This window comes from Pogona vitticeps, chromosome 6, assembly GCF_051106095.1.
Source record: "Pogona vitticeps strain Pit_001003342236 chromosome 6, PviZW2.1, whole genome shotgun sequence".
In the NCBI taxonomy this organism is placed as follows: domain Eukaryota; kingdom Metazoa; phylum Chordata; class Lepidosauria; order Squamata; family Agamidae; genus Pogona; species Pogona vitticeps.
The window spans coordinates 105,524,344-105,537,086 of NC_135788.1; the positions used below are offsets into that span (position 1 = coordinate 105,524,344).

General features: G+C 44.6%; 1 protein-coding gene across 2 annotated transcripts in view; it reads left to right on the top strand.

Moving 5' to 3' along the window:
- The first annotated feature begins 7,299 nt into the window (after positions 1 to 7,299).
- Positions 7,300 to 12,743, top strand: part of RNF112 (ring finger protein 112) — a 34,476-nt gene continuing 29,032 nt past the window's right edge. The window contains exons 1-2 of one of the 2 annotated variants that reach the window (XM_078378135.1): positions 7,300 to 9,151; positions 11,452 to 11,596. The gene's annotated coding sequence lies outside the window, so the exon portion shown is untranslated. The remainder of the gene's footprint in view (positions 9,152 to 11,451; positions 11,597 to 12,743) is intronic. The other variant, XM_073004501.2, reaches the window with a different exon arrangement.

Consider the following 12,743-nt stretch of genomic DNA (forward strand, 5'->3'; position numbering starts at 1 on the left):
GGTTAGCCAGAACTGATAGGTTCAGGGTCTGTGCTTCAAGTTAAGTGTTCTGTGTGAACCAAACTGTGTGTATGTATGATTGAGACTAAGCCACGTTACTGTATCTTATTCACTTGATCCTTTTATTTTTCCCTGTGTGTTATTAAATAAACCTTGTTCTTTTATTTGTTAAAAATCCATCCCTGGTCTGTGTGACTTCTTATAGGGAATGGTTGGTGGCAGCTTAGTGAACCTGTGGCATATCCCAGTAGGTCTGGGTTTGTCACATTGATTGGTGTCCAGCGTGTGGGATACGACTGGTCCAGTTGTCCAGTGGTACAGCAAAGCCTTGGCAAGTGTGCCCAGAGCAAGGGGGGTCTAGTCAGGGACAATCTGAGAGCACGTAGGTAATCTTCTAGGTGTACCTCACGGGGGGGTGCGCTAGTAGAAGAACGTGTAACCTCAGATTGGGGACTAGGTTAGGGAGCTCTGAGGCAGCCTGTTTTGGCGGGAAAAAAGCTGAGGCAAAACTGTGTAGTAGAAGTGATTTAGCCTGCCTGCTGAGAGGCCTAGCAGAGGGGGGTAGACTCTGGCTCGCAACTGTTGCAAGTTAGTGCTGAAGAACAGCAGTAATCTATAGAAAGCTGGTTCTGAGGCAAAAGAAAAAAAAAAGTGGTCGCTTTATTTTGAGGCTTGACTTTTGAAAGCAGCCTGTTCTGGGGGGGGGGGATTATGCCCTTGACTCGAAGCCAAATGGCAGAAATGGGTGAAGTGAAAGACCCCCAGGTTGACCAAGGTTCTGAGGATGAATTTGGCTCAGTGCAAGGTGACAGCACGGGAGAACAGAACCCAGAACTCAGAAAATTGCTCATAGCCCAACAGCATGAACTGAGGGTGAGGGAAATGGAGGAAAGATTAGAGAGAGAAAAAATGGAGGAAAGGGAAAGAGAGAAACAGAGACATTTCGAATTAGAGAGAGAGAGAATGGAAAAGGAGGAAAGATTAGAGAGAGAGAAAATTGCTCTGGAAAAAGAAAGGATGGCGTTTGAGTTAAGAAAATTGGAAATGATGAACCAGAACAATAATAACAATAGGGATTCTGAGGGAGGCCAATTGTCTAAAGCTGACCTGAAGAAATTCCCTGTGTACCACAAGGGAGATTGTCCTGAAGTGTTCTTTTCCCTAGTGGAAAGAGCGTTTGTGGACTTCTCAGTAAGGGAAACTGAGAAGATGACCATCATGCGATCTTTAATCAGTGGCAGCCTTGCAGAAGTCTATGCAGAGATGCCAGAGGAACTGATGAAAGATTTTGCAGAGTTTAAAAAACTGGTGTTTGCCAGACATGGGATAAATGCGGAACAGCTGAGGCAAAGATTCAGGTCAATCACCAAGAAACCAGAGCAGACTTTTACCCAAGTGGGGGCCCAATTGGTGAGGCTGCTAGAGAAATGGCTATCTCAGGAGGGGACAGAGACCTTTCAGCAGCTCAAAGACTTGATAGCGCTGGAACAGTTCTATTCAGTCCTGCATGGGGAACTGAAATTCCAGGTGAGGGAAAGGAAACCGAAATCTGTGGCAGAAGCAGCCGAGATCGCAGATTTTATTTACCAGATAAGAAAGCCCTTAGGTGAGGAGAAATCTGTAGGTAAACCCAAAGAAACCTACAGCAAGTACTCTCAGGGACCAGGGAAAAGCCAGCAAGGGGGAGGGGCCCATGGTGAAGGGAAGCCCTCAGACATGAAACCAAGACCTCAGATTTTGGAGGGAAAACCAAAACAAGATGAGAAAGACTCAAAATATAGCAGAAAATGTTATTTCTGTCAGGGAAAGGGCCATCTAATCTCAGAGTGTGAGAAATTAAAGCAGCTAAAAGGAATTGTGCCTCAGGATTCGAGTGGAACCAAGCCAAAAGCTGTGTTCTGTGTCCAGAAAGAGCAAAGCTCCTTGTCACTGAGGGAGCCTGTTGCCATGGCTACTCAATCTGGAACAGTTACATCTGCTGATCAGGCTGAGGAAAATGGTCCTCTTGTGGAGGTCAAGCGCTGCTTGCTCGTGAGAACAGATTCTCAGTTGTTTGAAACAGCAGGGGTGGACGTAGGAATACTTGACCATCAGTATCGGGGGCTGAGGGACACTTGTTCCCAGGTGACCCTGTGCCATCCAGATATTATTCCTAGGGAATATATAATCCCAAATGAGAGCATGAAGGTGGCAGGGATTGAGGGGCAGGTGATCTCACTGCCAGTAGCGGAGGTACCTGTGAACTTTCAAGGCTGGAGGGGAGTTTGGCGGCTAGCGATTTCATCGACTCTGCCAGCAGCCGTGCTCGTGGGAAATGACCTGGCTGAACATGTGAAACGGGTGCTACTGATTACACGTTCACAAGCCACCACGGGGACAGTTCAGGGGGGTACTGATGAGCCAGAGACGGAAGCAGAGGGGAGTTCAGAAGCTGTGGTGGAAACCTTAACCACAGACAGCCGATTTGGCCAAGAGCAAAAGGCAGACGCCACTCTCCAAAAGTGTTTTGAACAGGTGACTGACGCCCAGCTAACACCTGAAACCCCAGTGAGATTTCTAGAGAAAAAGGGGATTTTGTATAGAGAGACCCTGAGGAATATCTCAAAAGGGGGAGATGGGATCCGAAGTCAGCTAGTGGTACCTGAAAAGTATCGCCCCATGATCTTACAAAGGGGGCACTCTGACATGTTTGCTGCGCACTTAGGGGTGAACAAAACACAGCAGAGAATCACACAGAATTTTTACTGGCCTGAAATAGGGAAGCAGATCAGGGAGTTCTGTAAACAATGTGATGTGTGTCAAAGGCAGGGGAATAGCTGCGACAGGACCAAAGCAAAGTTGTGCCCTTTGCCTGTGATTGACACTCCGTTCAAATGTATAGGGGTGGATATTGTGGGACCTTTACCCAAGGCCACAAAGAGGGGGAACAGGTTCATTCTCACCATTGTGGACCATGCCACGAGGTACCCTGAAGCCATTCCCTTGACTAACATTGAAACTAACACAGTGGCAGATGCCTTGGTGGGGTATATGTCCAGGATGGGATTTGCCTCAGAAATAATCACAGATTTGGGTGCATCGTTCACATCGAAGCTCATGAAACGGTTATGGCAAATCTGTGGAATTAAGCACAAGGAAACCACTGCCTATCACCCTGAAAGTAATGGGTTAACTGAGAAGTTCAATGGGACTCTAATGCGCATGATTAGGGCTTACTTGGCTGAGAATCCAAACAATTGGGACCAGAAGCTGCAATCCCTTCTGTTTGCTTATCGATCAGTGCCACAAGCCAGTACCGGGTTCAGTCCGTTTGAACTTTTATTTGGGAGAAGGGTGAAAGGGCCCCTTGATTTGATCAAACAAAATTGGGAGCAGATCACCCAGGATGACCCACAAGATGTTGTGACATATATAGACTCTTTAATGAACGACCTAAAGAGAAGCCTAGAGCTAGCAGCAGAGACCCTGCAAGCTCAAAAGGTCAGAAAGAAAGCTTGGGATGACCAGGAAGGCAGGGAGAGGCACTTTAACCCAGGGGAGGAAGTGCTTTGGCCTAGGCCCTGTAAAGAGAACAAACTGCAGCTGGGTAGCCCAGAAATAAAATACTTGGGTCACATAGTAGGGGGAGGAGTGATCAAACCCCTAGAGGCCAAGATAGAAGCCGTTCGTGATTGGCCCAGACCCAACACCAAGAAAAAGGTCAAATCATTTCTTGGGTTGGTGGGCTACTACAGAAAGTTCATCCCGAGGTTTAGCGAGATTGCGGCTCCGCTGACCGATCTGACGAGGAAGAAGGCTGATGACCACATCCCGTGGACCAGCGACTGTGAGGAGGCGTTCCGGAGGTTGAAGGAGGCGCTCATCAACTATCCAGTGCTGCGTGCTCCAGACTTCGACCGGGAGTTCATCATCTACACCGATGCGTCTAACAGCGGGGTAGGAGCAGTTCTTTGCCAGGAGGATGAGAATGGTGACCAGCATCCAGTGTCCTACCTGAGTAGGAAACTCCAGAAAGGTGAGAGACATTTGGCAACCGTGGAAAAGGAGTGCCTGGCCATAGTCTACGCGATCCAGAAGGCCAAGCCTTACATCTGGGGAAGACATTTTATTCTGTGCACTGACCATTCACCACTGCAATGGTTAAAGACAATGAAAACCCACAATAGTAAACTTATGAGGTGGGCTTTAAACCTGCAAGACTATGACTTTGAAGTGAAGGTGGTCAGAGGGTCAGTGAACTGTGTTGCTGACGCCTTGTCAAGAAGACCCGAAGAATGAAGACGGCGAAAGAAACATGGACTATGTATATATTTTGATGACAAAAAGTCAAATGTGTCTGTTTATTATACATGTTGGTTTGTATGAATAAAGGTAACTTGATGTATTGAAAATGGTAAATGTTTAAATGCCTAATAGAGTGTAAGTATAAGTAAGTATGGTATTGTATGTTAATGTATAACTGTTTTGTGTGTTTTAACCAGGTTGTTTTTTGGTGAAAAGCACCTTAGCTTTCCCCCTACAAAACAACTTATAAAGAGGGGAGGTGTTACATACAGCACTGATGTTACCTGTCTGTCATGGGTTTGGAGGGAAAGTTCCATCCTATGGGGAGTGGAAGGCGGGACATCAGGAGGAGGGGCTGTACTGTATATATATGTGGAGCGTGTGTGGAGAAGTTAGGAGAAGCTGGAGAAGAGCTGAGAGAAGAAGCTTGAGTGGGAGTCTGTGTGTCAGACAGGGTACTACTGTGTGTCAGTCAGTACCAACCTGATAGGTTCAGGTGTCTGTATGGTTAGCCAGAACTGATAGGTTCAGGGTCTGTGCTTCAAGTTAAGTGTTCTGTGTGAACCAAACTGTGTGTATGTATGATTGAGACTAAGCCACGTTACTGTATCTTATTCACTTGATCCTTTTATTTTTCCCTGTGTGTTATTAAATAAACCTTGTTCTTTTATTTGTTAAAAATCCATCCCTGGTCTGTGTGACTTCTTATAGGGAATGGTTGGTGGCAGCTTAGTGAACCTGTGGCATATCCCAGTAGGTCTGGGTTTGTCACAGCATCATCCCTGAAAACTAAATTAAATAAATAAATAAATAAATAAATAAATAAATAAATAAATATTTAATATCGCGCCTATCTAGTCACTTAAGACCACTCTAGGCGGCTTACAACAAACGTAATACAATATAATTAAAACAATTTTAAATAAGGGGAGAAACTATGAACGAGATGGAACAAACACTAGGAGAGAGGAGAAAAAAAAAGAGGGAAGATCAGGAGTTGGCTGAGGGGAAGGCCTGCCGAAACATCAGTGTTTTTAATTGTTTTTTAAAAATACCCAGCGAGGGAGCCGCGCGAATGTCAGGGGGAAGGTTATTCCAGAGGCGAGGACCCACCGTCGAGAAGGCCCGATTTCTTGTCTTTTCTTTCCGGGCCTCCCTCGGCGTTAGGCTCCTCAGCCTCACCTCCTGACTCGCGCGAGTGACACGGGTAGAACTTGATGGAAGTAGGCCAGAAACATCAAAACAGGAAGTACCCAGATGTTCATTTACAGGTTATTTGGGGGGGGGGGGAGTTACATAAAAGCCATGACTGCTACAGGTCCCCCAAACTGAGAAATATATTTTCTGGGCTCCAGTTTCTTTATTAGATATCCAGCATTGCATGGCAGACAGTGTGACAGAGTAGAACTCAGGAGACTTGGATCTGAAGCCACCACCACCCGTGGCCATGGTAATGTTCTGTGGAGTGGCAATGATTAAGCCACTCCTTACATATCTCTGTTACCTAAAAAGCCTATTAGGTTCACTATAAGTTCATTCCAACTCCTCATGCAAACAAAGTGGTGCTCCAGTTGTTGCAGAAAAAGCCTTTAACTTTTATGAAGTGAGAAATACCTCAAGCTAGATTCCAAAGAGGAAGAGGCACTTGAGATCATATTGCAGATAATGAAACATACCAACGACTTTCAGAACAAGATCAGTCTATAATTTATAAACTACAGCAAAATCTTTGACTGTGTGGATCACGAGAAGCTGTTAATCTAAAAGAAATGGGCGTGCCTCAGCACTTGATAGTCCTGATGTACAACCTGTATTGTGTACAAGAAGCTATTGTTAGGACAGTTTATACAGTATATAGAAAAAATAATTTCCTTTAAGCAAAAAAGCCAAACAAGGGTGCTTTTTGTCTCCCTATCTGTTCAATCAGTACACCGAATATATCATACAGAAAGTTAGATTAGATTCATATGAAGGGGGAATGAAAACTGGTGGAAGAAACATCTATTATTTAAGATACGTGGATGATATTATCCTACTGGCAGAAAGCACCAATTTATTCTCACAAAGGAACAATGGCTTGAAATGACTTCTGATGCAAGTAAAAGGTGAAAGTGAAAAAGCAGGACATTAAGGAAAGAAAGAAATCATGAATACAGAAGAACTACACAAGTATGACTTTGACAATGAAGATTAAAGATTTAGTATACCTTGGTTCAATCATCAGCCCAAATAGAGACTGTAGCCAAGAAATCGGAAGACTGAGACTTAGAAGGGTAGCAATGAAGGAATTTAAAAAGATCCAGTTATTCAAAACAAAAAACCTTCTAGTATATAAATGTGGGATGTTGTACTTCTATATCCACCATTCAGAACACCAGGAAATTGCCTAATATTGCTGCACAATACTGTACCATGTTGCCACCAGAAAAAAAGATGCCAGGCTTGACATAGCAAAGAGCATTCTGAATGTTGACAACACATGGCAGAAGTCAAGATGGTCTGCAGCAGAGGTCCCCAATCCCTAGTCTGCAGCCCGGTGAGGTCTGTGGCCATGGCAAGACCGGGCCGTGGTGACAGATCTCCTGTGTCCCCTGCACGCACTCCACCCACCCACCCACCGACCCACACGCACAGCCCACCACCTGCATGCACAGGTGCCCCTCCCACCCGCAAGCACACCCCTCACCTCTGCAAGCGCACCTCGCCTCTTTGTCCATGTGCACAAGCATGCTCCACCCCTTTGTGAGCACACTCTGCACCCTTCGTGCATCCATGTGAGTGAGCTCCACCCCTTCATGCATGCATGTGGGTGTCCCGCCCCCCGTGCACGGACCCCACCCCCCAACTGGTCCATGACTCAGAAAAGGTTGGGGACCACTGGACAGGATATTCTCTTCTGATCACTACCATTCACAATATGACACTACAGAAGGGAAAATCTCAGAAACTGACTCCTTTTTTTTCATCAGTTAACCATTTCTCACCCAAACACAAAACAACTGACAGGACTTTTTTTGGACAAGTTTGAACGGCAGGGTTGCCATAAGTCAGAGATAACTAAACAGCATGTAACAACAACATCAACAACACATTTCTTTCCTCATTTGGCAGAGCATGCTTGTTCTTTGTCCACTCAGCTTACAGGGGGGGTTGCGGTTTTCAGATTGCAGGGGTAAGAAAGAAGCGATTCCCATGTCAAAATTCCAGTGCCACTCCCCTGGTGAAATGGAGCATTAAGCCATCAATTACTCACATGATTTAGTTTACCATACTGAAATCCTGAATGTGAAAAAAAATTGAAAACTTAGCCATTACTGGGAATTTCCCGGCCTCTCTGTAGACTGTTGTTAATTTGTTTTGCTACCCGTTTCTTACAAAGGCCTAGTTTCTTCTCAAATTAAACATTTAATTGACTTTGCTGACAAGGGTTTTTATAGGGCAAGCCTGATTTAAGGTGGATAGCCCACAGTAAAAGTGAAAGAAAGGTGACTGCAATCCACTTTGGGAAAAGCTTCTAGTTATGCAAAGTGATATTAAAGCAAATAGATGCATTTTTAAAAAGCAAATGCACCACTGTTCACTTAGAAACGTTAAAATGTGATTTATTTAAAACACATTTAACCCACGTTCCTCCTTGAAAAGGAGCAGAATAGAAGGTGTCGGAAAAAAAAGTTGGGACCAGAATTTCAACATTAATTTGTTTTTGGAAAGGGAAAGAAACTTGCCATTGTGATCAATAACCCTTCCAGGGCAATGTGCGTTTTGTGTCATCTTTCTCTGTGTGTGCATACGTGCATATATTAAACACACATATCCATTTTACATGTGTGTACTAATGCAGGAAAAGGAGGTGCTTGCCCCCCATCCTAAATATATTATGTATTATATACACTCAGTTGCAATAGTTTAGACGGCGTGAGCATATTACGCTCCAAACTCATTAAACTGTTCATTAATAATTGCATTCATGTGGGGTTTGTTGCACTATTGTAATGGCATTAAAAGGTACTGTGTTGAAAAATAAAACCTTTGTCCGTTTTTAAATGTCTGTTTTTAAAAACCGCCTTGGCTCCTGCAAGAGAGAAAGGCAGGCTAGAATCACAAAAGAACTAAGACACCTCTAGGAAGCTGCTGTACAAATGCAAGAATAGACAATAGGCCATTATTATTTTTTTAAATTAGAAATCATACACTATGTGAGCCGAGCTTTTGTAGGTAAATCCTACTTCTTCCAAGCAAACAGTCCAAATATTTGTGGGAAGATGGGATTTGCTAGGCGATTATTCTCAGATGTAAACTTCTTGGCAAGATGAATTTTCGGTCTTTAAATGAGGCAGAATGCTGTTTTAAGGCTACCACTGGGGCAGCCGTGGATTGGATTTCAGCTCTCAAAACAAAGGGGGCAGAGGCGATGCATCCACACACCCACATTTCAAAGGAAGCTCCCGTGTGTACCCAACGGGCGCGGGCGCAATCCGCCGCCACTGATTGCATTAACGCAGTCCATTTAATTGTTAAGCCGTCTAGAGGGCGAAGGACAAAAGGGAGAAGCCCCCGCCTCGCCAGCCGGGGTGGGGGGCGTAAACTAGCCTCTTCCCTTGCCCTCTCTTCCGTTTCCTCCATCTAGGCTGAAGCTTCCTTTCTTGCTCTCACCTCGACTCACCCCTCCCTCCTCCTCCTCCTCTCCCCCACCCCCTTTGTAGCCACCCTTTCTTGCCCAATCTGCACCGTGCTCTCAAAAGCATCCCCACAATGAGGAAGTAGCTGCACAACCCTTTTTGTCGTCGAGATGTTTTTACTTTCGTTTTCGCCCCTTCCTTTCTCTCCCCCAGGCTTTGAAGCACCTGCGGAGCCTGCTCTGGGACAGGTAAGGGAGAGGCGTCTCGAGACCGATACCTTTCTAGGTGTTTTTGTGGGAGGGGGAGTTCCTTCGCCTGCCCTACCTCCCCGTGTGGGGATCTGTGGTTTCTTGCTAATATCATTTCCTGTTCTGGCAAAAGGAACATCTTCTCCATCCTTTCCAACTCTCTGACTCTTCCTTCCCTCCTGTTTACTTATTTCTTTCAATTCCTTCTTCTGGTCCTTCTTCTGTGCTCTGGACTCTCCATGTTTACAAGGATCTGGGACGTCCTTAATTCGCTTTGACACTTGCAACAGGCGCTCACAGATTATCCTTCCCGCAAGCAGTGAAAGAAGGAGGGAGCTGATGCAAAACAGAGACAACTGAAGGATTGTGAAGCCCTTTTAACAATGACACATTTTCCCATCAAGGTAGAAAGGTCTGGCTGTTAAAGCTGGACTCCCTGCATCTGAAGAAGTGGACTGTCGTCCGGCAAAAGCAGGTGCCAAATAAAACCGGCTTCTTGTGTAGGTGCCCCGAAGGTCACTGTTGCTTCTGTTTCAACAAATGATAAAACATTTAACAAATTACAGATTTTCTAAGGTAAACCACTTCTGAGCACTTTGTACCTTAAAAAAAACACTCTGGAAAGAGTTATCCTAAATCAAAATAGACTTTCTCCTCACCACCTTACAAGAAGCGATTTTGGATATGAAGGAAAGTCCATAAATGAAGGATCAGGGATAAGGCTGTTTGGAGGAGAGGAGAAAGCTTAGTTCCTTAAACAGAAAATTTGGGAAGCTTTTCAGGGGTGTGACTAGTGTTGTTTTAAACAGCAGAGTCTAGCGGTCTACTCAGATAGAAGTCCTATTGCAGACGAGAAAAGTGTTTATTGTACTCCTACATCATTATTTTACTGTATTCTATTTTTGCTCTCTTTTTTTATTGCAAGCAGCCTTTCTGATTTGGGTATTGAAGGGTATTACACAATCCAGTAAGCAAATAAAAAACACAGAAAAGGAATGTAGGGGAAGTCAAGTATCTCTCCCTTCCATCCCCCACCTTGTGGGTCCCTGCACAAAGCACACTCTGTCTGTTAAAAGGAAAAAGTAACTTTGAGCCATTCGCGGAAGCAAAGTTCTGGCTTAAAGCGGTCTGTTTCTCATTGATGAGGTAAGATACTGTTTGTGTATACTCAGAGGCACTCAGAGGTTGAATTAAAGGAAGTTAGATTGTCTGTGAAAGCTGGACAAGTAAAGAGAAAATGATTTATTTTGAATGTTGATTTGTAGATACCCTGGACTGCCAAAAAGAAAAACAAATGGGTCCTAGATTAAATCAAGCCTGAGCTGTCTTTGGAGGCAAGAATATTGAAATTCAGGCTGTCCTACTTTGAGCACATCCTGAGAAGACAGGATTTAATAATGCTGGGAAAACACTTTCTTATACTAAAAGAGCAGCATCACCCAGTAGTTTAAGAAAGGAACTCAGGAAAAAAACAAAATCCTGTTGCTAAGCATAGTAAATCCATTAGATTAGGCCCATTGAATTACTGAGGGTCTGGTGAGATGCTTCCTGCATAGGTCCCATTGATTTAAATGGGCCTACTCTAACTGTAATTTACTTTAGGATACATTTTAGAGTTGACTCATTTGAGTTAATGGAACCTGCAGAGGACTTACTTAGTCCCCATTGACTCAGTTGGCCTACTCTAGGGTAACTTTCACTAAGAAACAGGATCATGGCCAGTATTTCCAAACTTGTTGACATCCTCTATTGCTATTGCTAGTGTGGTCATTAAAGCTGCAATTCTATACAGTGGTGCCTCGTAAGACGAATGCCTTGTGGGATGAAAAACCTGCAAGACAAATTGTTTTTTGCAATCACTATGGTGCTTCGCAAGACGGCTTCTTCTATGGCCATGCTTTGCAAGACTTTTTTTTTCCGAGACCGATGCCTCGCAAGACGTAAAAAATTCATTTGTCTAAAATTCATTTGTCTTGCGAGGTTCCCATAGGAATGCATTGCAATGCATTCCTACGGGAAACTGCTTTTCGCAAAATAATTTTTTTGCAAGACAGCGCTTCTCGCTGAAAGATTTATAGTCATCTTGCGAGGCACCACTGTATCTTCATATTCGGGAATATGCCCCATTGAACCAGCTCTCTTTCAGGATCCAGCCTGGTTTGGAAGAAACTGGGCTGCACCCAGTCACATTTGATTCTGCCCCTGCCGCCACACCCTTCTCCATGCGATGATACCAGAACCCAATATCTAAAGCCAACACTCTTTAAGTTCAGTGTCTTATCTTTGTCTTTTCGTTTTAGTTTTGCTTCTGCATAACTAGATGTGGCAGAAGGGTGGAGGAAAGACTGAGTTCTTGACTTGTGGAATAAGAAGTGCCACTTGCACCAGGGAGGAAATCATGTGGGGTGCCTGTAAAGACAATGAACTGTGATACAAGAAGCCCAGGTAAAAATGTGTAGATAGGCTTAAGCAAGCTAAAATCTGGCTCATCCTCAATCAGTTGTCCCCCTTCAACAGATAGACATTATGAGTGATCTATCGCAAAGGTTGTTGTTTTGGATAGCTCAGTGGTTTAGGTCTCTGCCTGTGGAGCCAGAGGCGGACAGTTCAATTCCCCACTGTGCCTCCTTGCCAAGAACTAAATTCGATGATCCATAGGATCCTTTCCATCTCTGCAGTTCTGAAGTGACAATGATGATGATGTAAACCAGGGATGAGAAACTTGTGGCCCTCCTGGTATAGTTGGACTGCAGCTCCCACCAGCAAAAGTGGGGGAGTTGCATTCTTGACTTGTGGTGGTCTCAAATCTTCTCGTATCTGTCACCAAGCTCACGGAGACAGGAGGTGTTGGACTGAACATTTTCTAAGCAGCCATCTCAGTGCTTATGGCTACTACTCCATAGGGTCAGGTTTGGTTTTAATTGCACAGTGGTAGCAATTACTACTCTAATCCAAAGCAATGCAGACTAAGTAAACAGTCTCCCACGTCATATCTGTGTGGAGCACCTGCAGTCAACATGACTTCCTGCACATTCTAGCAGAGTTTCTCCATGTGCTTTGCATGATGAGGTGGGGAATCTTCCTCCTCCAGTGAATGAAAGGAGGCAATCGTCCATGCCCCTGAACACATGCAGGTTTCTGAATCAGATCCCTAAGGGTGGAGGTTACATCCGGCATTGACAATTCCAAGGGGCTCAGTCCAGAAGTTCTTAGTTTATAGAGGAGAAAAAGAAAATGGATTGCAGAAGTTATTATTAGAAGGTGGAGAGCTTATTCACGTATGTCTTCCACATGCATTCCTGTGACTGTGGTACACACAGGCTTTCCTGGGCCACTGGTCCTGATCTTGCATCAGTCCAGGGCTGGCCATGCCATTAGGCAAACGGAGACAGCTTCCTTAAGCAACAGTTGTGAGAGTGGCCTCACTTATAGCCCTAAGTCAGTCTTTTACTCCGGGAAAGTGGAGGGTGCTATACTGTTTCCGGTGTTGATTCAGCTGTGGCTGACTTGACATGGAATGGGAAGGACTAACATTTTGTGCTTGGCTTTAGGCAGAAAAGTGGTTTGGGTTTGGCCCTTCAGCAGATAGCCG